The sequence below is a fragment of the Macaca thibetana genome, chromosome 8, assembly GCF_024542745.1.
Source record: "Macaca thibetana thibetana isolate TM-01 chromosome 8, ASM2454274v1, whole genome shotgun sequence".
Classification (NCBI taxonomy): Eukaryota; Metazoa; Chordata; class Mammalia; order Primates; family Cercopithecidae; genus Macaca; species Macaca thibetana.
Window position 1 is genome coordinate 101,042,877 of NC_065585.1, and position 24,865 is coordinate 101,067,741.

At 45.3% G+C, this 24,865-nt stretch overlaps 2 protein-coding genes and 1 non-coding gene across 3 annotated transcripts in view; 2 read left to right on the forward strand and 1 right to left on the reverse strand.

Moving 5' to 3' along the window:
• The window catches only part of POLB (DNA polymerase beta), a 679,334-nt gene that overhangs the window by 147,006 nt on the left and 507,463 nt on the right, over positions 1–24,865 (reverse strand). The gene's annotated exons all lie outside the window — the stretch shown is intronic.
• On the forward strand, positions 7,399–7,500 carry LOC126961952 (small nucleolar RNA U13). The gene has a single exon (XR_007728529.1). It is a non-coding gene; the product is annotated as a small nucleolar RNA U13 (small nucleolar RNA).
• Positions 18,138–24,865, forward strand: part of PLAT (plasminogen activator, tissue type) — a 40,484-nt gene continuing 33,756 nt past the window's right edge. Inside the window, exon 1 of the mRNA XM_050800407.1 lies at positions 18,138–18,319. The gene's annotated coding sequence lies outside the window, so the exon portion shown is untranslated. The remainder of the gene's footprint in view (positions 18,320–24,865) is intronic.

The following is a 24,865-nucleotide window of genomic DNA, read 5'->3' on the forward strand; positions in this document are numbered from 1 at the left end:
GCGAAACTCCATCATATAAAAAAAATTAAAAAATAAAAAGGTCAAACCCCACACTTGACCTCCAAGATGTCCACATGGCTCTCTTCCAAGTGTACTTTCTTTTCATTACTGCTCTAAAGCTTTTTAATAAACTTTCACTCCTGCTCTGAAACTTGCCTTGGACTCTTCTTCTGCCTTATGCCCCTCAGTCCAGAATTCTGATAATGAAACTGGTGGGTTCTTAAAACTGCTAACCAAGATAAAGCAGAACAAGAATTAATTACCTGGGACTAAATAAACTGAGGAGGCTGATTATAATTTTTATGACTCCTTGTTTGAAACATTGCTTTTTTAAATGTTTTGTTTTTTCCTGATTTAAGGAAATTTTTTTTTCTTTTTCTTAAGCTAACTATAATTTACAGCAATCTGGTAAATTATACGTTTGTAAACAGAATTGAAGTATTTATTTTTTTCTCTCTACCTGTTCCATCTGGAATTCAGAACTCTTACGAAGCAGTCTTATTTTCATGGCAATGTAGTTTTTTGCATAGGTTCAATGAGAATCTGTTCTGTGTATAATAGAACACAACTGGAAACACTGGTGATATTACCAATTATTTCACTGAGCCATACATGAGAAGAACGTGCACAGAATCAGATATGACCTGACTGTTTTTGGGAACTAAAGAGGACTTTAAGGAACCAATAAGGCGTTTTGGAGGAATTGACTTGGTACCTGGCTCAAAAGGGCTCCTGGCCTTATGGTGTCAACCTAAAAGGAAGAAGTTGTGGCAAAATTAGTACAAGTAAAATGTTTATTTGAGTCACGCTTGAGGATTGCAACCCAGGAACACAGATTCAAGTTGCCCTGAATACGTACTCTGCTTAGCAGCAATTACAAGTGGATTTTTATGGGAGAGAAGAGGCAGTTTCTGAGTTGTTTACGAAGAATTTACATTAAAACAACATGAGTTATTGATTGGCTATACATCGTTAAACTGAGAGTGTGGGTTATAGTGTCTGTTATAGCATTGTTGTGTTAATTTATAGCTACCTGTGGTAATAGCAACAGGTTCAAGAGATGAATACATAGCTCAACAGAGGGGGAGTAGAATGTGTAGAATGTGATTGCTGTCAGCACACTGATCATAAGACCCCCTCGTTCACCAAAAGCTAAAGGGCCTTAGCAGCAAGCACACTGTAAGGCATACCACATCTTGTTTGACCATGTCACCCCGGAATCAGCAGTGATTTTTAAAACTCAAATGATACATGAGGGTTTGACTAAGCTATCCTCAGAATGGTAAATTTCATCCTAGCAACTGAATTTAAGTGAATGGTGTCATTGACTTAAACAAGTACTCTCCAGTGTGCAGTATGTTTAAAATTTAAAAAGTGGCTGGACGCAGTGATTCATGCCTGGGATTTACTCATTTTTTAGGTATCACCCATGTATACATGAGGCACACATGTAATTAAACATCTGCTGCTTTTTCTCTTGTAATCTGTCTTTTGTTACAGGGGTCTATCCTGTCCACCTAAAAGGAAGGGATTGAGACACAAAGTATAATTTAAAGAGTCTACTTGAGACAACGTGAGGACAGCTGCCTAGAGGACTCTGACTCAAGCAACCTCGAATAGAAGCTCCATTTGGTCTTGGCTACAAGTGGATTTTTAAAGGCAATAAAAGGGGGATACAAAGTTGCTTGTCCAGAATTCTCATTGTTTACAGAAATAGCACTGATTTGTGATTGGCCGTATATTGTTATAAGGTACAGGGTATGTGTCATAGTGTGCAGTGCACCATTCTTAGGTTAATTCACTACTTGTGGCACTAGCCGTCTCAAAAAAAAAAAAAAAAAAAAGTAGTTTCAATAGATGAACACATAGCTCAGTGGGGAGCAGGACATGATTGCTGGCTCATTTTTATGCCTCTCTGGGGTTGAATAATTTCTTTTCTTTTTTCTTTTTTTTTTCCTGAAACAAAGTCTCACTCTGTTGCCCAGGCTCCAATGCAGTGGTGCAATCTGGGCTCCCTGCAACCTCTGCCTCCTGGGTTCAAGCAATTCTCATGCCTCAGCCTCCAGAGTAGCTGGGATTGCAGGCATCCGCCACCACACTCAGGTAATTTTTGGTGTATTTATTAGAGGTAGAGTTTTGCCATGTTGGCCGTGCTGGTTCTTGAACTTCTGGGCTCAAGTGATTTGCCCGCCTAGGCCTCCCAAAGTGCTGGGATTACAGCCTGGGGATGCTAATTTAAAAGGCTCACTTTCATCACATAAAAGTTATTTTCTCAGTTCCAATTAAGAACTGTGGGCCAGACGCGGTGGCTCAAGCCTGTTATCCCAGCACTTTGGGAGGCCGAGACGGGCGGATCACAAGGTCAGGAGATCGAGACCATCCTGGCTAACACGGTGAAACCCCGTCTCTACTAAAAAATACAAACTAGCCGGGCGAGGTGGTGGCGCCTGTAGTCCCAGCTACTCGGGAGGCTGAGGCAGGAGAATGGTGGGAACCCAGGAGGCGGAGCTTGCAGTGAGCTGAGATCCGGCCACTGCACTCCAGCCTGGGCAACAGAGCGAGACTCCGTCTCAAAAAAAAAAAAAAAAAAAGAACTGTGTATAATAGAAAATGATCTTTCCTCCTCTACGTAAACATTACTGTTTTATTGGTAGGTCTAAATTAACTATTTACAGCTCTCTAGTTGTATGGAATCATTATAATAGAATGTAGGAAATTTGTATATCAATTAATTAATTAAGACAGTGTCTTGCTCTGTCACCCAGGCTGGAGTGTAGTGGCACAATCATAGCTCACTGCAACCTCAATTCGCCTAGGCTCAAGTGATCCTCCTGCCTCAGCCTTCTGAGTAGCTGGGACTACAGGCGTGTGTCACTAAACCCAGCTAATTTTTTAAAAATTTGTAGTAGAGGTGAAGTCTCACTATGTTTCCCAGGCTGGTCTCCAACTCTTGAGCTCAAACAGTCTTCCTGCCTCAGCCTCCCAAAGTACTGGGACCATAGATGTGCCCCAAGGTACTTGGCCGAGGATCCTTCTTCTTGGCACTGGGCCACTGTTCAAAGCAATTTCTAGGCTGAAATATAGACAGCTAGTATCTGAATCTTTCTTCAAGATCATGCAACCCAAAATTAACCTTCATTCTCTTAAATAAAACATTATGACAATGAATTCATGACTAATAGATCTATAGTCATGCATAACTGGTTTCATATGTTGGATATCTTTTGTTTTGTTTTATTTTAATGTAACCTTAGCAGAAAAACAGAAAAGTGCACAAATCATATGGATACAGTTTGCCATCACCCAGGTCACATGGTATCTTATTAAATATGAAGGATGCTGCAATCCTGATATGGCCATGGAAACCGAAAAATAGGATCACAGCTTGCCAAGTGCAATCTGGAAATGCTGTTTACTTAATGTTTGTGAGTAGTCAGGCGCGGTGGCTCACGCCTGTAATTCCAGCATTTCGGGAGGCCGAGGCCACTGCACTCCAGCCTGGGTGACAGAGTAAGACTCCATCTCAAAAAAAAAAAAGTATAAAGTAGAAATAAATATAAAATTAAATTAATCTAATTAATTCACCACAAATCCTCCCACCTCCCTGAATTACTAACCCTATTACTTTTATTATCTTGTTAAGCCTCTAAAGGAAGATTAGTATCTACAACAGCAATAGCTATTACACTATATGAGAAGGCTAATTGTTAAGTATAAACAATGTTTAAGTTACTAATGCGTCCTATAATACTTGTAAATTGGATTTACATTTATGTAAACTACTTGATTTTGTGCTTTAATAACGACACAGGCTGGGCATGGAGGCTCACACCTGTAATCCCAGCACTTTGGGAGGCCGAGGTATGCGGATCACTTGAGGTCAAGAGTTTGAGACCAGCCTGGCTAACATGATGAAACCCTGTCTCCACTAAAAATACAAAAATTAGCCAGGTGTGGTGGTGGGTGCCTGTAGTCCCAGCTGCTTGGGAGGCTGAGGCAGAGAAACACTTGAACCCCGGAGATGTAGGTTGCAGTGAGCCAAGATCACACCACTGCACTCCAGCTTGGGCAACAGAGTGAGACTCTGTCTCAAAAAAAGTAATAATAATACAGACACAGGACACAAAAGCTTCCCGAGTTAACTTAGCTTATATGAGAGCCGGGCAATGGAAACCCACAGACGGGCTTTTATAGGCCCAGAAGCATAGAGGTTGGGCCTGGCTTCACTGTTAGTTGTCAGCAGAACTATGCATGGGAGCATCAGCACACTGATCATAAGGGCCCCTCGTTCACCGAAAGCTCAAGGGCCCTGGCAGCAAGCACACCATGAGGCAGTTCACCATATCTTGTTCGACTGTGTCACCTGGAAATCAGCAGTGATTTTGAAAAATCAAGTGATACCTGAGGGTTTAACTAAGCTATCCTCGGAATGGTAAATTTCATTCTAACATAGTAACTGAATTCATACCATTCACTTAAACCAGTACTCACCAATGTACAGTATGTTTAAGATTTACAAAGTGAAGTTAAGTTTCAACTAAATCATGGATGGCTCCAGCTGAAATAAAAATGAAGCTAAAACTATTTTTCCATTTTTGAAGGGGAGGGGTTCCAACACAGAAAAGTTGAAAGAATGGTACTATGAAAATCTATACACCTTCCACCCAGATTAAACAATTGCTGACATATTATCATATTTGTGCATTCTTTCTCTCTCAACCTGTCTCTTAGGTGGACAGATGAGAGATACATAGATAGCTAAATAGAAAATGTTTGTTTAGATTTTGCTATACCATTTGAAAATAAGCTGTAGAAATTATTATGAATGACAGGTCATCCCTAAATATTACAGTGTGAATATTCTTTTTTTTTTTCGAGATGGAGTCTCACTCTGTGACCCAGGCTAGAGTGTAGTGGCATGATTTCGGCTCACTGCAACCTCCCCCTCTTGGGTTCAAGCGATGCTCCTGCCTCAGCTTCCCAAAAACCTGGCACTACAGGCACCACCACCTCACCCGGCCTTTTTTTTTTTTTTTTTTTTTTTTTTTTTTTTTTTTTTTTTTGAGACAGAGTTTCGTTCTCATCACCCAGGCTAGACTGCAGTGGCGCAGTCTCGGCTCACTGCAACCTCCACCTCCCAAGTTCAAGCGATTCTTCTGTCTCAGCCTCCCAAGTAGCTGGGATTACAGGCACCAGCCACCACCCCCGGCTAATTTTTGTATTTTTAGTAGAGACAGGGTTTTACCGTGTTGGCCAGGCTGTTCTCAAACTCCTGACCTTGGGTGATCTGCCCACCTTGGCTTCTCAAAATGCTGGGATTACAGGTGTGGGCCACTGCTCCCAGCCTCCAGTGTTAATCTTCTAAGAATAATCTCCTATGTAAGCACAGTACTATTATCAGACCTATAAGAACAAATCATATTTCCATAAGATCATCTACATGCAAACCGTATTCCAATTTCTGAAATGATCCCAGGAATGTCTTTTGTAGCTGTCATTGTTTGCAAGCGCTAGTTGTGTGTTCTTCCATCATCCCTTTCAGCCTAGCCCTGAAACACCCAGACCTTTTTTTCCCCCTCCATAACTTTAATTTTTTTTTTCTTCTTTTTTAGAGACAGGATCTTGCTGTGCCACCCAGGCTAGAGTACAGTGGTGCGATCGCAGCTCACTGCACTTTGAATTCCCAGGCTCAAGCGATCCTCCCACTTCAGTCTCCTGAGTAGCTGGGACCACAGGCACATGCCACCGTGCCCTATCCGTTTAATTTTTAAACATTTTTTTGTAGAGACAGGGTCTCACTATGTTGCCCAGGCTGGTTTTGAACTCCCGGCTTCAAGTGGCCCTCCTGCCTTGGCCTCCCAAAGTGCTAGGGTTACAGGTGTGTGCCACTGCATCTGGCTGACCTTGAATTTGTGGTAAGTCTGGGACAGTTGTCTTGTGGAATGTTACACAGGTTGAAGTTGCCTAGATTTGTGTAATTGATCTCTTGATGGCTTTTTAAAGTTTTTCTCTATCCCCTCTGCTTCCAGGGACCTGGAAGTTACATTTACCACCTTGAATAGACTCAGATTAAACATTGTGGACAAGAAAGAGTTCATGAATGATAGGGTGTACTTTTTGCATCACATAAGGAGGTACATTGGGTGAGGTTGTTCCACTATCTGTGAGGCTAATTTTGATTGCCTTATTAAAGTGGTGACTGCCAGATCTCTCCATCATAAAACTACATTTTCTCTTTGCAACTCGCAATGAATCTGTGCATAATTATTTAGTGCCATGAAAATATTCTGTTTACCATAACCTTTCACCTGATGGTTTTAGTATCTGTTGATAATTCTTGACTAAATAAATTATTACATTTAGGTTTGTAAGTAGGTGATATTACAAAAATGATTTTAATATTAGAGAATACATAAGTCGAGACCCTGACGAGAAGTAGATATCTCACCATGTTTTGTCCTAAATACAGACAAAGAATTTTTTTACCAGAGAACTGCAAGTAATGGCTTAACATTAAATGTGTGGTGCTAATATCTCTCTGAGAACCTCTTCTAGAAATGATATTCTCCTATAACCTCAGCTTATTTGCCCACCATATCAGCAAAGCCTTGGTTGAATAGAAGAGTCAGTACAAGTGTAGTTATAAAACTGTTAGGAAGGCCGGGTGCAGTGGCTCACACCTGTAATCTCAGCACTCTGAGAGGCCAAAGCGGGAGGATCATGAGGTCAGGAGTTTGAGACCAGCCTGACCAGCATGGTGAAACACCGTCTCTAGTAAAAATACAAAAGTTAGCCTGGCATGGTGGCGTGTACCTGTAATCCCAGCTACTTGGAAGGCTGAGGCAGGTTAATTGCTTGAACCCGGGAGGCAGAAGTTGCAACGAGCACAGATTGCACCACTGCACTCCAGCCTGAGTGACAGAGTGAGACTCCATCTCACAAAAGAAGAAAATAAAAAACTGTTAGGAAAAGCGCAGACTTTAAATTTAAATCAACAGGCTACATTCACTTGCTTAGACTACAATGTTAATGAAGGTCTCCATGGTTAAATAGTCCAAAGGAGAATTTGACAATTAATAAAACAGTCCATAAAGTGCTCATACACCACCCCTCTCTCTCCTCAATGAAAAATCTGTAATTCATAATATGATGCATTTTATTGGAACTTCTAAGGACATGAGTCAGAACATGGTAAGAATGCTAAAAGGTTTCGATGATCAAATTATAGCTCAGTCCAAGAAACTAATTTACTAGGGGTAGTTTTGGGGACATCTGATTACTCTGAATTCACCCTAGTCCTTTCCCAAGTCTAATTAAATTGTGTTTAACATTTCCCAAAATATTCATATTCAGTCATTGACATGAACAACACTGGGAATCTAGAAGAAGTGCTACGTAATCCTTTCGTAGCTCATAAGCAGATGGTTGAGTTTTCATGCTCATGGGTGGATGTGCCTCCCTCAAAACTTATCAAGATGTCGGCACACTACCTGTGTGATGTAAATTTTTAAAAAGAAAAAAAAGAAACAGTGCTGTATGAAAATAACAAAGTAGGCCGGGTGCGGTGACTCACACCTGTAATCTCAACACTTTAGGAGGCCGAGGTGGGTGGAACACCTGAGGTCAGGAGTTCGGGACCAGACTGACCAATATGGTGAAACCCCATCTCTACTAAGAATACAAAAGTTAGCCGGGCATGGTGGCATGAGCCTGTAATCCCAGCTACTCGAGAGGCTGAGGCAAGAGAATCGCTTGAACCTGGGAGGCAGAGGTTGTAGTGAGCTGAGATTGCGCCACTGTACTCCGACCTGGGTGACAGAGTGAGACTCCATCTCAAGAAAACAAAAACAAAACAAAACAAAACAAAAAACAACAACAACAAAAGAAAATAACAAAGTAATAATAAAAGTGAGCAAAGACAAAAACTTACGTAGTTAGCATAAAAAATTAACTGGAACTATACACCCAACTCTTATCAGTTTAAAATCCCATAACTAACGTTAACAGTTAACAGAATGAAGTCATCTATGTTGCAAAATAGTGAGAAGATTTATTAATAGTGGAAGAGGCCAACTTCACTTTGACGTAGTTGTTTAAATGGAACTTGGGTTAAACTTTAAATACGCTTTTACCAATAATAACCTTAGGATTATTTTAATAGAAAAAGGAGGTACAGCTATTTGGAAATAAGGAATATTATTTGCCCATGAAGAAAAACACCAAAATTCCCTAGCAGGCATAAGAGAAGTCATCAATTAAGTGGCTTAAGTCCTATAATCAACCGGCACTTTTTTTTTTTTTTTTTGAGACGGAGTTTCACTCTGTTGCCCAGGCTGAAGTGCAGTGACGTGATCTCTGCTCACTGCAACCTCCACCTCCTGAGTTCATGCGATTCTCCTGCCTCAGCCTCCCCAGTAGCTGGGACTACAGACATGTGCCACCATGCCCAGCTAATTTTTGTATTTTTAGTAGAGATGGGGTTTCACCATCTTGATCAGGCTGGTCTTGAACTCCTGACTTCAAGCGATCCGCCCACCTCAGCCTCCCAAAGGATTACAGATGTGAGCTACTGAGCCTAGTCTCAACCAGCACTCTTAACAGTCCGTTGAAGAATTCTCCAACCTTTTTGGCACCAGGGACTGGTTTTGTAGAAGACAATTTTTCTATGAACCAGGGTTGTGGGTCATGGTTTCAGGAAGATATAAGAGGATTACATTTATTATGCACTTTATTTCTATTGTTATTACATGTAATATATAATGAAATAATGGTACGACTCAGCATAATGTGTAGAATCAGTGGGAGCCCTGCACTTGTTTTCCTGCAACTAGACAGTTCCGTCTAGGGGTGATGGGAGACAGTGACAGATCATCAGGCATTAGATTCTGATAAGGAGCACACACACAACCTAGATCCCTCGCATGCGCAGTTCACAATAGGGCTCACACTCCTGTGGGAATCTAATGCTGCTGCTGATCCGACAGGAAGCAGAGCTCAGGTGGTAATGCTAGCTGGCCTGCCACTCACCTCCTGCTATGTGGCCCGGTTCCTAACAGGCCATGGACTGGTACCAGTCCATGGCCCGGAGGTTGGGGATTCCTGTGCCATTGGACTTGTCTATATATTTCTAGAAAAAATAATATTATGTAAATTAGAAATAAGAAAATCAGATTTGTTAGCACACTTTCATTTAAAGGAGAATTAGGATAGAAGTAGGCTGGAAGTGTGAGATAGGGACCAGATCCGGGAGACCTTGAGTTCTAGAGTCTGCACATTTTCCCACAGGTAGCAGAGTGTCAGTGAAGGTTGTGGAACGAGGTGGCAATGTGTACAACACGTGGTTGGGAGATGACTAGGGGCACCCCTCTGAGAAATAACATCTAATACAAGCTGAACACTGCAGGCCCAGCTGACATGTTTTCTTCAGTCGTCAGAGCTATTCTGCAAAGTGAATATTGTCCCTGTCGGAACAGGCTCAGAGAGCATGTGTCTCGCTGAAGGCCACACTACTGGTAAATTGTGGAACTAAGATTTAAAACAGGTGTCTGATGTGGGAGCTGGCATTCTTCCTTCCACCACAGGCAGTGGCCATGAGGAAGCAGCTGCTGCAGCCAGAAATGTAGAAACCCTGCCTGCCACGGCAAGAGAGGGCACTGGCCTGGCACATGGGTTTCTCCTGTTTTTCCGGGGACATTGGCACAACCAGGGCATCCTCTGGGCTTACGTGTCCCTCTCCTCTCCCCATCCCTGCTGCTATGTGCGTGACCTTGGAAAAACCACCTTATCTTCTCTTTAGATGGCTAAAGACTTGGCAAAGGAATGAATTAACAGGGCACAGGATGTACACACCCTACGCAGAGTGGCAATTTCAGAGACGAGGTGTTCGGCTGTCACCCTCAAATGTGTCATTTCAACATTTTTCTACTCACTTCCTTCTTACCTACTTAAAACCATTATTGTTGCCAAAAACAGGGATGGGACAGGTACACTCAAGGGGAAGAATTTGGAAGAGGAAATTTGTAGGGGCTCATGATGTTTTCTGAACTCGGAATGTAACTTGATTCTGAATATATAAAGAATATCACTTTAGAAGTTATCAAAGGAATGGAATTGGGGTTAGTGATTGTTTCAGGGTACAAGTGCAAAGTCACGTCTCCATTGTTTCTCAGATCTTAACGTGCACATGAAACACTGGAGGATCTTTTTGTAATAAAGCTTCTAGTTCAGCAGGTCTGGGGTGGAGCCCGGGAATCTGCATTTCTCACAAGCTCCCAGTTGCTGCTGGTCCCAAGTCCACACTTTGAGTTGCAAGGAGCCAGATTTCTTTGCTGTTTTTAAAATTTTATATATATATATATATATATATATAGAGAGAGAGAGAGAGAGAGAGAGAGAGAGAGAGAGTCTCAGTCTGTCACCCAGGCTGGAGTGCAGTGGTGCTATCTCAGCTCACTGCAACATCCACCTTCTGGGCTCAAGCGATTCTCCTGCCTCAGCCTCCCGAGTAGCTGGGATTACAGGCACCTGCCACCATGCCTGGCTAATTTTGTATTTTTAGTAAAGACAGGGTTTCGCCATATTGGCCAGGCTGGTCTCACACTCATGACCTCAGGTGATCCACCCACTTCGGCCTCCCGAAGTGCCTGGATTACAGGTATGAGCCACCACACTTGGCTGAACCAGACTTCTTTAAAGATAAATCTCTATAAAATGGTGGCAGAAGGTCTTGCTTGGTGTGGAGTAAATGTGAAGGAGTAAATAAAAGGCATTTGTACAAATGATGCACTTCAGTACTAATTGTTTAACTCAACAGATATTCGGTGAGGATTCCCCAAATGCCTGGTGCATATGACAGAGGAAAAGGGACCTGTTCTTGCAAATGGCTCCAACTTTCAGAGAGTGGAATGAAAAGAACCAAAATGTTCTGCAACTAAGCAACCGAGTAAACTGGGTGCAGAGAGGAGATGAGCTGGGGCTGACGCCTCAGCAGGAATCTCTGGAATTCCTCTCGCCTGGTGACCTCAGTCACAGAGCTGCGGAGCCACGACCCCTTGGGTGGGCTCCGGGTGGGTCTCAGCCAGGACGAAGGGAGCAGAGCAGACAAACACTCCACTCCCTTCTCCCCAAGGGAGCCAGGCTTTTGCATCCCCAGGCAGCTTCCCAGAGTGAGTGGCCAACGCCTTGAGGTCCCCACCCTGTACCACCCCAGGTTCCAGGGTCCAACTCTGGGAAATCGTGGCATTCTCTGAACCCTTCCTGCTGGTGGGGTGAGGAGGGGGGTGGTTCCTGGCAGTAGGATGAGGGAGGAAAAGCATCCTGGGTCTCAGGCTCCGTTGGAGGCTGCGCTGTGGAGAGAGCAGGGGTCCAGCTCCTGGAGGATCTGGGTTGGACCGGACTCTGCCACTTAGAGAAAGCAGTGAACGTTGAGCTAGTGTTGCTGTTGCAAAATGGGATGTGTAACACCTACCTCATCAAATTTCGTGAGAATGAATGAGATCATTAATCATTTACGTAAACTATCTGGAACAGCGATGAAACCCAGAGGCTCCATTAGTTCCTATTCTCCCTGCCCTGAGGATAAAGACCAAAGCCCTTAGCGTGGCTCACAGTGCCTCTCAGAGCTGGCCCCGCCTCCCTGTCTAGCCTAATCTCTGGCTTTCACCTCCCCCAACTCCAGCCACACTGATGGGCTGAGACTGCCACGGCCGCCACGATGCCATGCTGCAGGGCTTGGGCTCCCACCTATGCCCCCCTTTCCAGCAGTGCCCCTCGCCCCAGCCTGCTTGGCAAATGCCTACTTCCCTTATTCAGGTCTGCACAGCAATGCCTGTCCTACGAAGCCTGTCCCATTCTAACCCCCTGCTCAGTAAAAGCGACCCGTCCCTCCTTTGAGCTGCTTCTGTCCTGTGTGTCTCCTCTCTAGTGTAAGGTGGCAAACAACAGCCTACGGACTAAATCCAAATCACCACCCGATTTTGTAAATAACCTCTCACTCTGTCACCCAGGCTGGAATGCAGTGGCACGATCTCAGCTAACTGTAACCTCCGCCTCCCGGGTTTAAGTGATTCTCCTCCCTCAGCCTCCTGCGTAGCTGGGATTACAGGCACGCGACAGCACTCCTGGCTAGTTTTTGCATTTTTAGTAGAGATGGGGTTTCACCATGTTGGCCAGGCTGGTCTCCAACTTCTGACCTCAAGTGATCCACCTGCCTCAGCCTCCCAAAATGCTGGGATTACAGGCATGAGCCACTGTGTCTGGCCTAGAAATAACATTTTATTAGAACACAGCCACACTCATTGCATAGGGTCCCTGGCTGTTTTCACACTGCAAGGGCACAATTGTGTAGTTACGACAGAGATCATGCGGCCTGTACAGCCTACACTATTCACCACCCGGCCCTTCCCAGAAAAGTGTTTCCACCCGTCAGCTCTAGCACTTCCCTGTCTCCTTTCCCTAGACTTCTGAGACTTTGTCCTGAGGGCCAAGAACAAATGTCACAGCTTCTGCAGCACGCTACCTGGCCTAGCAGAACCCAGCACTGAGGAGGAGAAGGCTGAGCACATAATCATATGCGTGTTTTCATCTTTGTCCTTCTCATTCCCAGGGGAGTGAGGGCCCCTCCTGTGCCTTGAATTAGAGGCATAGGTTCTGTTTGATGGAAGCAAGGCTTCCTGGGTCCTAATAAGTAGACCAGAGTGAAACTGTGATGTGAAGCAGCCTCTCTGGATCAGGAAAAGCTCCGTCAGGAGAGATTCCCCTCCTGGCACAGTGCTCCTGAGGACAGCTTCCAGGACGTCCTAGAACCAGAGAGAGGACTCTGGGGATAGGAGAACAGCAGGGAAACCTGGCAGAAGTTCTGTCCGAGGAAGTGTTATACAGTCAGATTTTATAAATGTCAGATTTTGACAAACGATCAAATCAGTTTCTTAGGAAGTGATGATGACATTAAACTGGCTGAGACTTTTTTTTTTTTTTTTTTTTTTGTAGAGACGGGATCTCCCTATGTTGCCCAGGCTGGCCTCAAACTCCTGAGCTCAAGCAATTCTTCTGCCTCACTCTCTCAAAGTGCTGGGATTACAGAAGTGAGCCACTGCTCCTCTCCCTACCCTTTTTCTTCAAGAGACATGGTCTTGCTCTGTCGCCCAGGCTGGAGTGCAGTGGAGCAATCATAGCTCAATGCAGCCTCAATCTTCCAGGCTCAAGCAATCCTCCTACCTCAGCTTCCTGAGTAGCTGAGACTACAGGTGTGTGCCACCATGCCTGGCTAATTTTTTATTTTTTATTTTTTTAGAGATGGGGTCTTGCTATATTGCCCAAGCTGGTCTGAAACTCCTGGCTTCAAGCAATCCTCCCACCTTGGCCTCCCAAAGCTCTGGGATTGTAGCCGGGAGTCACCACACCTGGCCTGTTTTTAAAATTATAGTCAGGTCAAGGGAACCCGTGGTGGTGAAATGTTTGAAACCTTGACAACAGGAGTGCCAGTGGTCACGGTTGGTTACAGCAAGAGGCCAGACCCCAGAGGCCTCCCCTGCATGCTGGATAATCTTGTTGGGGGCACAAGAGAGCCACACAGAATCACAGAGACATGCGTTTGCTAATGGCAGTCACTCTCAGGAACACAGCCTCTCCCAGGGACCTGAAACCACCAGGAAATAAGAATGCAGGTTCCTGGGTTCCCAGAATGTTCTCTGCGGTGGGCGTGCCAGCACACACCAACAGGGGGCCCTGGTCCTTTGATGTCTTCTGTCACCACTGAGGAAGTTTGGACCATCCACTGAAGCACATTCTCCTTTCAGCTTGGGAGGGTAGGTGACTTAATATATTAATACACACTTGAGTTTGACTTTTTGTCCAACTCCTGGCTGCTGGATAGGAGCACTTCAGATGTATTTTTGTTTATTCCTTTACCTTGAATCGTTTATAGGAATTTGGCAGTCAGGCACTACTTGCTTTTTAGGGGAGGCAGGAGTGCTTCAGGGAAATGGTGCCGTTCAGCCACTGGGTGCTTTGCTCCCTGCACTGTTGACCCCCTAAACCCCCAGTGCTTCCACTAGCACAGCTGGAGGACCCCAGGGCGGCCTGAACAACATCCCATGCAGCTGGGCTCCCAGGCAGAGCTGCAGAGGTAGCTGCATTCCTTCCCACCTTCTCTGCTCCCGATCCTCCTTTCTGGTCTGTGCAGTTTACAAAGTTACTTATTAGGGAATAATAATTTAATGTATGCTTGATTATAGAAATGTTGCACAAAATCTCCTTTGATCCTCTAAACCCCCTTTAGGGTAGATAGTGTCAGGTGCATTCCCATTTTATTTAATTTTGTTTTATTTATTTATTTAAGAGACAGGGTCTTGCTCTGTCACCCAGCCTGGAGTGCAGTCACATGAACATGGCTCACTGCAGCCTCAACCTCCTGGACTCAAGCAAACAATCCTCCCACCTCACCCTCAGCCTCTCGAGTCACTGTTAGCACAGGCAGACACCAAGCCAGGCTAATTTTCTAAAATGTTTTGTAGAGACGAGATCTCACTGTGTTGCTCAGGCTGGTCTCAAACTCCTGAGCTCAAGTGATCCCTCTGCTTCAGCCTCTCAAAGTGCTGGGGTCACAGGCAGGAGCCACTGTGCCCCGCTCACATTCCCATTTTACAGATGAGGAAACTCGGTCCAAGAAGCGAAGTGGCTTGCTCAGTGGCTCACGGCAGATGGTTTTGCGTGTGGTTTGACCTCTGGATCATGTTGATGTTAATGCGGGATGCCAGGGCCTTTGGGTAGATGTGTTGCACGTGTGGGCCTGTTCCCCCATTGGCCTCCTTCAGCCTCGTTCAGCTGGAAAATGGCTTCCCCTCCGGGCCCTGTGGCACAGCCAGGACAGCTCTGCCCTTCCGGAGCACAACCTCCTGCTGCTCTGACATCCTAGTGGCTGAGCGCAGGCCAGGAGGCTGCCAACATCTGCAGGGACAACTTAAAGACTCTGGCCAGGCGATGCCTTTGGCATCTGTGGGGATGCAAAATGGGCCACCTGTCCTGGCCCCGCACGGTGGAGGCTGCTGTGAGGGCAAAGTGCCACCGCAGCTGCAGCTTCCCGGATTGGCACCTGCCCTCTGGCCAGGAGGGCTGCAGCCACTGAGACCAATGGTTCCTGTGCTCAGCCGGGGGCTCCTAACTGGGAGATGGGCACAGAAGGCCCCAGAGGAGATGTGGGGCAGTTGTGGGACTCAGGAAGGGTTCTCTGTTCCCATCATGAGTGAGCAAGCAGGAGGAAATATCATGCAAAGTCTCAGGAATGTTCTGCGGAGACAGGAGCCCCACTTGCCCCCTCTGCCTTGGGGACCAGCCGCAGCATCTGCAGGGGTAGCCTGAGCTCCAGGAAGCCACAGGACATGCAACTGCCACCGCAATCCCTCCTGGCCAGCATGCTGTCATCGGTGTTTCTCCTCTGGTGTGGGCTCTGCGTGCAGCGCAGCAGACAAAACATCAACAAACTCCGTCCTCACTTGAGCTGCCTTCTGGGAGGCTGACAGGTGGCCCAAAGGCATGGAGTGTCTCTGTGCATGGTGCCCTGGCTGGAACCCAGATTCCACTGTGGTTGGCCTTGTTGGTTTCCCTTATGTACCGATGAGCAAACCTGTGGCCATAGGCAAGTCACCTGACCTCTCTGGGCCTTGGTTTCCTGTTCTGTGCATTGGGTATGACACCATCTCTGTCTGTTTCTCAGGATATGACACTTGTGAAGAGCAGATGTGGTGGTGTGCATGAAGGAGTTTTGTGAAAGGCGATGCACTTACAAAGTTGGTCCTTAGGCCCACCTGGGGTCTGCAAGGCAGGCTCTTGGGGAATTCTCTTGCTTCTCCTTGTTCGATTCTCCTTCCTCTCTCCCTCTTCTCTCCAAATCCTTACCATCCTTGAGGTATCGTGGTGGTGGTATGATGACTTGGAGGGCCACGCCATGCAGAATCAGGAATCACTGTCACCTTCCTTGATGACTCAGAATACTTTCATTTCCCCACCGCTGCTTCCTTCTCTGCTCCATGTTAGAGTGACCCCCCTGGCTTATCTGTGGTTTCACTTTCCACAGGGTAACTACCCGTGGTATAGCACTCACTGCAGCCTTGACCTCCTGGGCTGCAGAGATCGTCTTACCTCAGCCTCCCAAGTAGCTGGACCACAGGCGCAAACCATCATGCCTGGCTAATTTTCTGTACTTTTTTGTAAAGATGAGGTCGGTCTCACTATGTTGCCCAGGCTGATCTTGAACTCCTGGCTTCAAGCGATCCTTCACCTTGACCTCCCAAAGTGCTGGGATTACAGGTGTGAGCCACACCGTGCCCAGCTCAGAACTATAATAAGTTGAGAAAGTGGTATATAGAGAGAGACCACAGTCACATAACTTTTATTATAGTACCTTGATATGATTGTTCTATTTTACTATTGGTTGTTGTTGTTAGTCTGTTGCCACGCCTAATTTATACATTAACCATGTTTTTTTGTTTGTTTTTTTTTTTTTAATTTTTTTTTGAGACACGGTGTCCCTCTGTCGCCCAGGCTGGAGTGCAATGGCACGATCTCGGCTCACTTCAGTCTTCGCCTCTTGGATTCAAGTTATTCTCATGCCTCAGTCTTCTGAGTAGCTGGGACTACAGGTACACGCCACCACACCCGGCTAAGTTTTTTATTTTTAGTAGAGACAGGGTTTTACCATGTTGCCCAGGCTGATCTCGAACTCCTGACCTCAAGTGATCCACTTGCCTCGGCCTCCCAAAGTGCTGGGATTACAGGCATGAGCCACCGCGCCCGGCCACATTAACCTTGATCCTAAGTATGGATGTATAGGGAAGAGCATTTTATATATAGTGCTTGGTACTACTCATGGATTCAGGCATCCATTGGGATCTTGGAACACATCCTTGTGGTTAAGGGGGACAGCTGTGTGTGATGGCCCTCCCAGCTCCCTGCCTCCTGCTCCTGGAGTCTCCACAGCTCCTCAGCGCTACTCCTCCCTATCTTTCAGCCCTTTGCCCTCTGTCAGCCTAGACTCAATGACCCATCGTGAACCATTGCCACCGTGCCCATTGACATGCTGGAAACTCTTTCCTTCTTATTCTAAACCCAAGTCCCTGTCAACACTCTCTACTGGGGAAGCACACTTACTGCTTTGGTTTCTAATATGATTTCAGAGCAATTACCTTGCAAACCTTTAGCAACAACCTCTCCTGTGCTGTTAACCCTTTGAGGGAGTGTGCATTTTTTAAAAGTTGGCATCGGGCACAGTGGCTCAAGCCTGTATCCCAGCACTTTGGGAGGTCAAGGCGGGTGGATCACCTAAGGTCAGGAGTTCAAGACCAGCATGGCCAATATGGTGAAACCCCATATCTACTAAAAACACAAAAATTAGCCGGGCATGGTAGTGGGCTACACAGGAGGGTGAGGCGGGAGAATCGTTTGAACTCGGGAGGCGGAGGTTGCAGTGAGCCGAGATCACATCATTGCACTCCAGCCAGGGTGACAGAGCAAGACTCTGTCTCAAAAAAAAAAAAAAAACAAGTTGGCATCAATGTGTTTTTCCATCTGATTTATGTCTTCACATTATAGCATACTTTCTGCATGAGCCCACACATATCAGATGGTAACTTTGGAATGGGTGGGTCTGTGCCATTGTCCCGGCACAGCTGTGAGAGTGGTGACAGGCAGGTCAGCAGGTGCGTGCAGAGGGGCTTTCTTCTACATTGGAGTTCAGGTCGGATGATTCGGGTCCATAGTGCTCATTCAGGGCTCTGTGTTCTGGTGGCTTCTGTTGATTTCTAATAAAAGCTGCAGACTGAGCCAGTCCTGCACACACAGGGAGATAGGACAACGGACATTTGGAATGTGATTAAGCCCATCAATCCAATCGGTGACTAAAATCAGACAGGAAGCTGTGTGCCCCTAGATAAAGACAGGCTGGGGGGAAAATGATCTCAAGTTCATTTCGATTGGCGCAAACTCCTCACAGAGGAAAAAATGTACAGTTAGAATGAAGCAAAAGAACAGCTCTATAAAATATGTGTCACTTCCCCTGGCGAGGAGGAGAGAGGAGATACGGAAAGCTGCACCAAAGCTGTATTCACTGGACAAAAATGCTTGACTCAGGAAGGAGGCCGGGGCGGCGAGTCCTGTGATGCCATGGCGGGAGGTGGGTCCCACGTAAACAGTGGTGTTCCTGTCACCCCGAGCACATGCAGTCTCCCGTGGGTGACCAGAACTGATGCAAGAGCCTCTGCTGCGGAAGTCATCATGCTCTCCTGGAACGCGCCTGCCCCCAGGTCTGAGTGATCTCATTACTGAGGTGAGTAGGGCTTTGGCCACTCTCCCAAAGGAGCCCACCCCAGACGCAGCCATGGCCTGGGACTCTGGAGTCACCCTGGGGTCAGAAGGAATTGAGTTATCCATATTCACTTGGTTTTGGTTATTTTCAGTGTTATTTGTTTGTTTATTTATTTATTTTTTAGTTTTAGAGACAGGCTTTCACTCTGTCTCCCAGGCTGGAGTGCAGTGATGCGATCACAGCTCACTGCAACCTCAACTTTTCAGGCTCAAGGGATCCTTTCACCTCAGCCTCCTAAGTAGCTGGAACTACAGGCATGTGCCACCACACCTAATTTTTGAATTATTTGTAGAGATGGGGTCTCGCCATGTTGCCCAAGCTGGTCTCAAACTTCTAGGCTCAAGGAATCCTCCCACCTTGGCCTCCCAAAGTGCTGGGATTACAGGAGTGAGCCACCTCGCCTGACCTGGTGTTGTTATTTTAAAACAAGAAAAGAAATGACCAGAAAGGCTGAAAGGAAACAAGCACCATCCTCCATAGGAGGCTGCAAAGGTTGGTGGCACCAGGTCCAGAAGAAGAAGGACCCATAGAGCAGAAACCAAAACTCCAGCACCAGCCGGGTGGCATTTGGAAGTGCCTCAGCACAGCCACTTTGCAGAGTTTGCACGTTTAAAATAGGGAGTAGGCTGGGCACAGTTGTTCATGCCTGTAATCTCAGCACTTTAGGAGGCTGAGGCAGGCAGATAACTTGAGTTCAGGAGTTCGAGACCAGTCTGGCCGACATGGTGAAACCCTGTCTCTATCAAAAAAAAAAAAAAAAAATTAGCCAGGCATGGCTAAGTAGTGCCTGTAATCCCAACTACTCAGGAGGCTGAGGTGAGAGAATCACTTGAACCGGGGAGGTGGAGGTTGCAGTGAGCCAAGATCATGCCACTGCACTTCAGCCTGGGCAACAGAGTGAGACCCTGTCTCAAAATTAATTAAGTTAAATAAAGAGTAGCTCAATTTTACCGAACAGATTGACCATAGACACCCTTAAAATTATAAGACTGTGATAAAATTCCTATATTCATTAGCTATGATATACTTGGATATGTAAATAAGCAGATGGCAGTGAATGTTCTCACAGACCAAATATTTCTGCAAATAAAATTAAATTCTTATGTATAATATGCATACATAAATATAGATATGATTTTATAATATCAGAAATGATAATATTTTTCATTTGCAAGTACTTTCTTTTTTTTAATTTTTAGAGTTTGGGGTCTTGCTCTGTTGCCCAGGCTGTACTGCAGTGGCATGATCATAGCTCACTGCAGCCCTGGGATCCTGGGCTAAAGTGGTCTGCCTGTCTCAGCCTCCTGAATGGCTTCTTCTTTTTTTTTTTTTTTTTTTTGAGACGGAGTTTCGCTCTTGTTGCCCAGCCTGGAGTGCAATGGCACGATCTCAGCTCACAGTAACCTCCACCTCCCAGATTCAAGCCCTGAATGACTTTTAAAAAATATTTTCTCAGAGTCAGGGTCTTGCTCTGTTGCCCAGACTGGTCTCAAACTTCTGGACTCAAGCGAACCCTCCTGTCTTGGCCTCCCAAAGTGCTTGGATTATAGATGTTAACCACTGCATCTTGTCAATATTTTTTGAATTAATAGACATTCCTTAGAGCAGTTTCAGGTTTACAGAAAAATTGAACAGGAAGCACAGAGTTCCCCTATTATTATCCCTTCTCTTCCCTCCGCAGTTTCCCCTGTTATTATCTTCCACTTAGTGCAGTGATATTGTTTTTTGTTTAAACTACTATTGTTTTTCGGTTTTTAGACAGTCAAAACAAAGTTGTAGACCTATCATTATCTTGTATGGGAATTTTAAAAATGTATTTTACTCGGCTAATGTATTAGTCCGTTCTCATGCTGCTGTAAAGAAATACCCGAGACTGGGTAATTTATAAAGAAAAGAGGTTTAATGGACTCAGTTCCCCATGGCTGGCAGACCATCAGGAAACTTACAATCATGGAGGAAGGCACCTCTTCACAGGGCGGCAGAAGAGAGAATGAGCACAAGCAGGGGAAATGCCAGACGATAATAAAACCACTAGAACTCGTGAGACTCACTCATTATCACTAGAACAGCTTGAGGAAAACCGCCCCCATGATCCAATTACCTCCACCTGGTCCTGCCCTTGACACGTAGGGATTATGGGGATTACAGTTAAAGGTGAGATTTGGGTGGGGACACAGAGCCAAACCATATCAGCTAAATAGTCAAAAAAATTACTGCTCTGAGAGAATTCTCCAATTCTTAACTTTGTAGCCTTGGTTCTTTTTCGTGTGTGTGACCTATGTTGCTTAGGAGACAGTTGGAGAAAATTTCAGTCAGGGGCTCTTTAAAGTTCCTTTCTTCATCTTTGAGAGAAGAGTATGAGGCTTTCCCTTGCAAAGTTCTTTCCTTCTGAGGATGGATATAGCTAAAGAACAAAGCTACAAAAAATGTTTATAAAACAGTTTACTAAGTCACCAATAGCATGTCCCAAAGTGTTTTCCTTCCCATGGTATCCTATTTGAGTCAAATAATAATCCTGTGAGTTTACTTCTCTTATCTGAAACGCAAGGAACCTATAGCTTAGCAAAGGCAAATGGACTTGCCCAGAGTCGCACAACTGACCTCAGAGGAGAGAAAGGAAACTTTTTGACTTCCAGGCGCAGGCTCATTCCAGTAGTCTGCATATTCACCAGCTCGGGGCAGGGTTGGGGGGGGGGTGTTTATTTGAAGATTGATAGCTGGGGATGTGGGATGTGTTAGGAGGCTCAAAAGAGGTAGATTTAGGAGCAGAGAAAGTTCTGTGTTGAAGAATCAGCAAACCAATCTAAGAAACTCAACTCACTCCACAAAAGAATTGATTGAAAATGAGATGTGTTCAAAAATAATTTGAATAAACTCATGGACACTCCATCATAAGGAATAAGGAAAATTCCTATTCTTCTGACATGCTTCCATGAACAACCAGGCCCTTCCAGGGCCAGAGAGAGAGTGTTGGGCTGGTCACCCAGTGTGGAGCCAGTACGTCTACTTTTATGAAAGCCATTTAGAAGCATCACTAAAGGAACTGAAAAACAATTCACCAATAATGACAGTACTCCAACATCTAATTTTCTCTTCTAATCTCTATCCATACATCTATGTAGTGTTTACATTACTATTATTTTTTGAGATGGAGTCTCACTTTTGTTGCACAATCTTGGCTCACTGCAACCTCCACCTCCCAGGTTCAAGTGATTCTCTTGCCTCAGCTTCCCGAGTAGCTGGGATTACAAGTGCCCGCCACCACGACTGGCTAATTTTTGTATTTTTAGTAGAAATGGGGTTTCACCACGTTGGCCAGGCTTGTCTCGAACTCGTGACCTCAAGTGGTCTGCCTGCCTCAGCCTCCCAAAGGGCTGGGATTATGGGCGTGACACACAATGCCTGACCTACATTATTTATATCACAGCTCATGTACAAATTTATTTTCTTCTTCTTTTGGGCAAGGCAATTTTATGACTGATTTTGATATGTCGGTATAATTATGTTACCAGTCATCCCAATGGTTACACAATATTGCACTATTCTAACATGTCCTAGTCTACTAGGCCCCTATTTTTTGACATCTAAGTTATTTTCAGTTTTTAGATAGTCAAAACAATGTTGAATACCTATCATTATCTTGTATGGGGATTTAAAAATGCATGTCAGCAGGCTAAATATTCAAAAAATTACTACTCCAAGAGAATAATCCAATTTTTAACTTAATATTTTGAAACAATCTCAAACTTACCAAAGAGTTGCAAGAATAAAGACCTCCTGCTACAGTTTGGTGAACAGCTCTTAACAAGAATAAGATTTGTAAGAGTTCTTCCCATGCCTTCAGCTTGTCCTGTTTTATGTTTCTCGTTGTTTGTGTGGAATTCACACAACTGGTGCTGTTACCACCATGGGAGTCTAGTCTAGATCAGTGGTCTTCAGCCTTTTTTGCACCAGGGACCAGTTTTGTAGAAGATAGTTTTTCCACGGACGGGGGAGGGGAGATACTTTCGGGATGATTCAAGAGGATTACATTTATTGTGCACTTTATTTCTATTATTATTACATTGTAAAATATAATGAAATAATGGTATGACTCAGCATAATGTAGAATTAGTGGGAGCCCTGAGCTTGTTTTCTTACAACTAGACGGTCCCATCTGGGGGTGATAGAAGACAGTGACAGATCATCAGGCATTAGATTCTTATAAGAAGTGCACAACCTAGATCCCTCGCATGTGCAGTTCACAGTAGGGTTTGCACTTCTATGAGACTCTAGTGCCACTGCTGATCTCACCGAGGCGCAGCTCAGGCAGTAATGCGAGCGATGGGGAGCAGCTGTAAACACAGATGACGCTTCACTGGCTCTCCAGCCACTCACCTTCTGCTGTGCAGCCTGGTTCCTTACAGGCCATGGACAGATACCAGTCCACGGCCCGGGGGTCAGGGATTCCTGGTCTAGATTGAGACCCAGACAAGACGTGCACAATAACACCGATTTCAGATCCATCATGACATTTACCCCATCCCCTGGAAAACCAGATGACTACCAAAATTAAATTTTAGTTTAGACACAAAATGTCCGTCTTCTGGTCCAAAACCAGCTTGTCATAAGTTTCTTGCCCACTTTTCCTTTCTCTGAGTTTCCAGAGACATCACATCATTTCTTACCCAGCTGAAAAGAGTCTCAGCATGGCTCTCTTTCGAATGCCCATCCTGCCACCTGCCCCAGTGAGAAGGGTCCGAGCAGCCCCTGTTCTCTGCCCCTGCCACCTGCATGACTCATGCATTCCACGGAGGAGGCGCCCGCTGCAGAAACAGCCGGGCTGGGAAAAGCTCTGCAGCAATTCCCCATCCAGTTTCCCTGTGCCCACTTTGTATCTGTGTTATCTAGGCCTGGATTTATTTCTCTGTTTTGAAAACGAAGGACTTTGATAAAATGTTCCCAGGATGTGAGGTCACCAAGATTTATTTCCCATTTTTTCTATTCTTTTCTTTTCCTCGAAGTGATCCCTTGACTAAAATCAAGCCTCCCACTGTCACCTTATCAGCCTGCCCACTCCTACTTCTGCATTCTCAGGCTTCCCCAGAATCTGTCCAAGGGAAACCGATCTCAATTCAGAAGGAACACAGATACCCCAGTTTCTAGGGCTGCAGGGTATTACTGGGTCTTAATCATTCGGGTATATTTCAGCAAAGCTCAGGGCCCCGGCTAATGATCTGCAAACCCTCTCCTCTCAGTCTCCCATTGTTTAGCCCCTATTTATGAGTGAATGCATGTGGTCGTTCACTTTCTGTCCCTGAGTTATTTCAGTTAGGATAATGGCCTCCAGTTTCATCCATGTTGCTCCAAAAGACAGACTTTATTGTTTTTTATGGCTTTGTCATATTCCTTGGTGTATATGTGCATTTTCTTTATCCAGTCCTCCATTGATGGACACTTAGGTTGATTCTGTGCCTTTGCTACTGTGAATTGTGCTGTTATGAATTGTGTGTGATAAACACATGAGCGCAGGTGTCTTTTTGATGTAATGAATTCTTTTTTTTTTTTGAATAGATACTCAGTAGTGGGATTGCTGGGTCAAATGGATGTCCTATTTTTAGTTACTTGGGAAATCTCCATGTTGTTTTCCATAGAGGTTCGAGTTCCAGTATTTAAGTGCAACCATTCAGTGGAAAACCATCCTCTCAAGAGTTCAAATGAGAGTCCTCCTGACCAGCACTCCCTGCTGAACCACAATGCCCCACCCCCCAAAAAAGCTTCCCTCCTCACCATCTTAGACCACCTGACCATCTTAGACCACCTGACCATCTTAGACCACCTCACCATCTTAGACCACCTCACCATCTTAGACCACCTCACCATCTTAGACCACATTGCAGCAAAGCAGCCCCGTGCCCACCAGACAGACCCACAGTTGCTGCCGCTCATGGGAGGTCTACCTCCCACGCTCAGCAGGCGACCCACCCCCAGTGCCCCTTTTCTACAATGACCATCAGCAGGGCTGCAGCTTGATAAAAATGTGGAAAAGCAGTTTGAAAGCAATGTGAAAAGCAGTTAGGTGCCTTTCAACTTCAAACTCAGCACTCATGGTTTGACACATATGAGTATATTTAGGATCAGAATGTATGAAATCTGGCCTCTCCTGGATAGTCGGTCATCCCGCAATTTCCTCTGCCAAACTTCTCTTCCCTCCCTGCATTCTTTCTTTCACCTCTCTCTAATTTTTAAAAGGTCTGGTCTCAGCCAGACATGAACCAATGATGATAGATGCTCCTGCTGAGCCCCATGATGTGCCAGGGACCTGACATGCATGGCTTCTCTCTGATCCTCACGTGACCTGCAGATGCAAAAGCCAGAGCTCAGCATAGTTGAAAACCTTGACTGAGGTCATACCCCAGTTACTGGCACAGCCAGATTTAAACCTAAGACTTTCCCCTACACCACAGGGCTTTTATTTCTTAGTCATCTGAAAAGGTGTCAGCAAGGGAAATGGCTTGTCTATTTCCA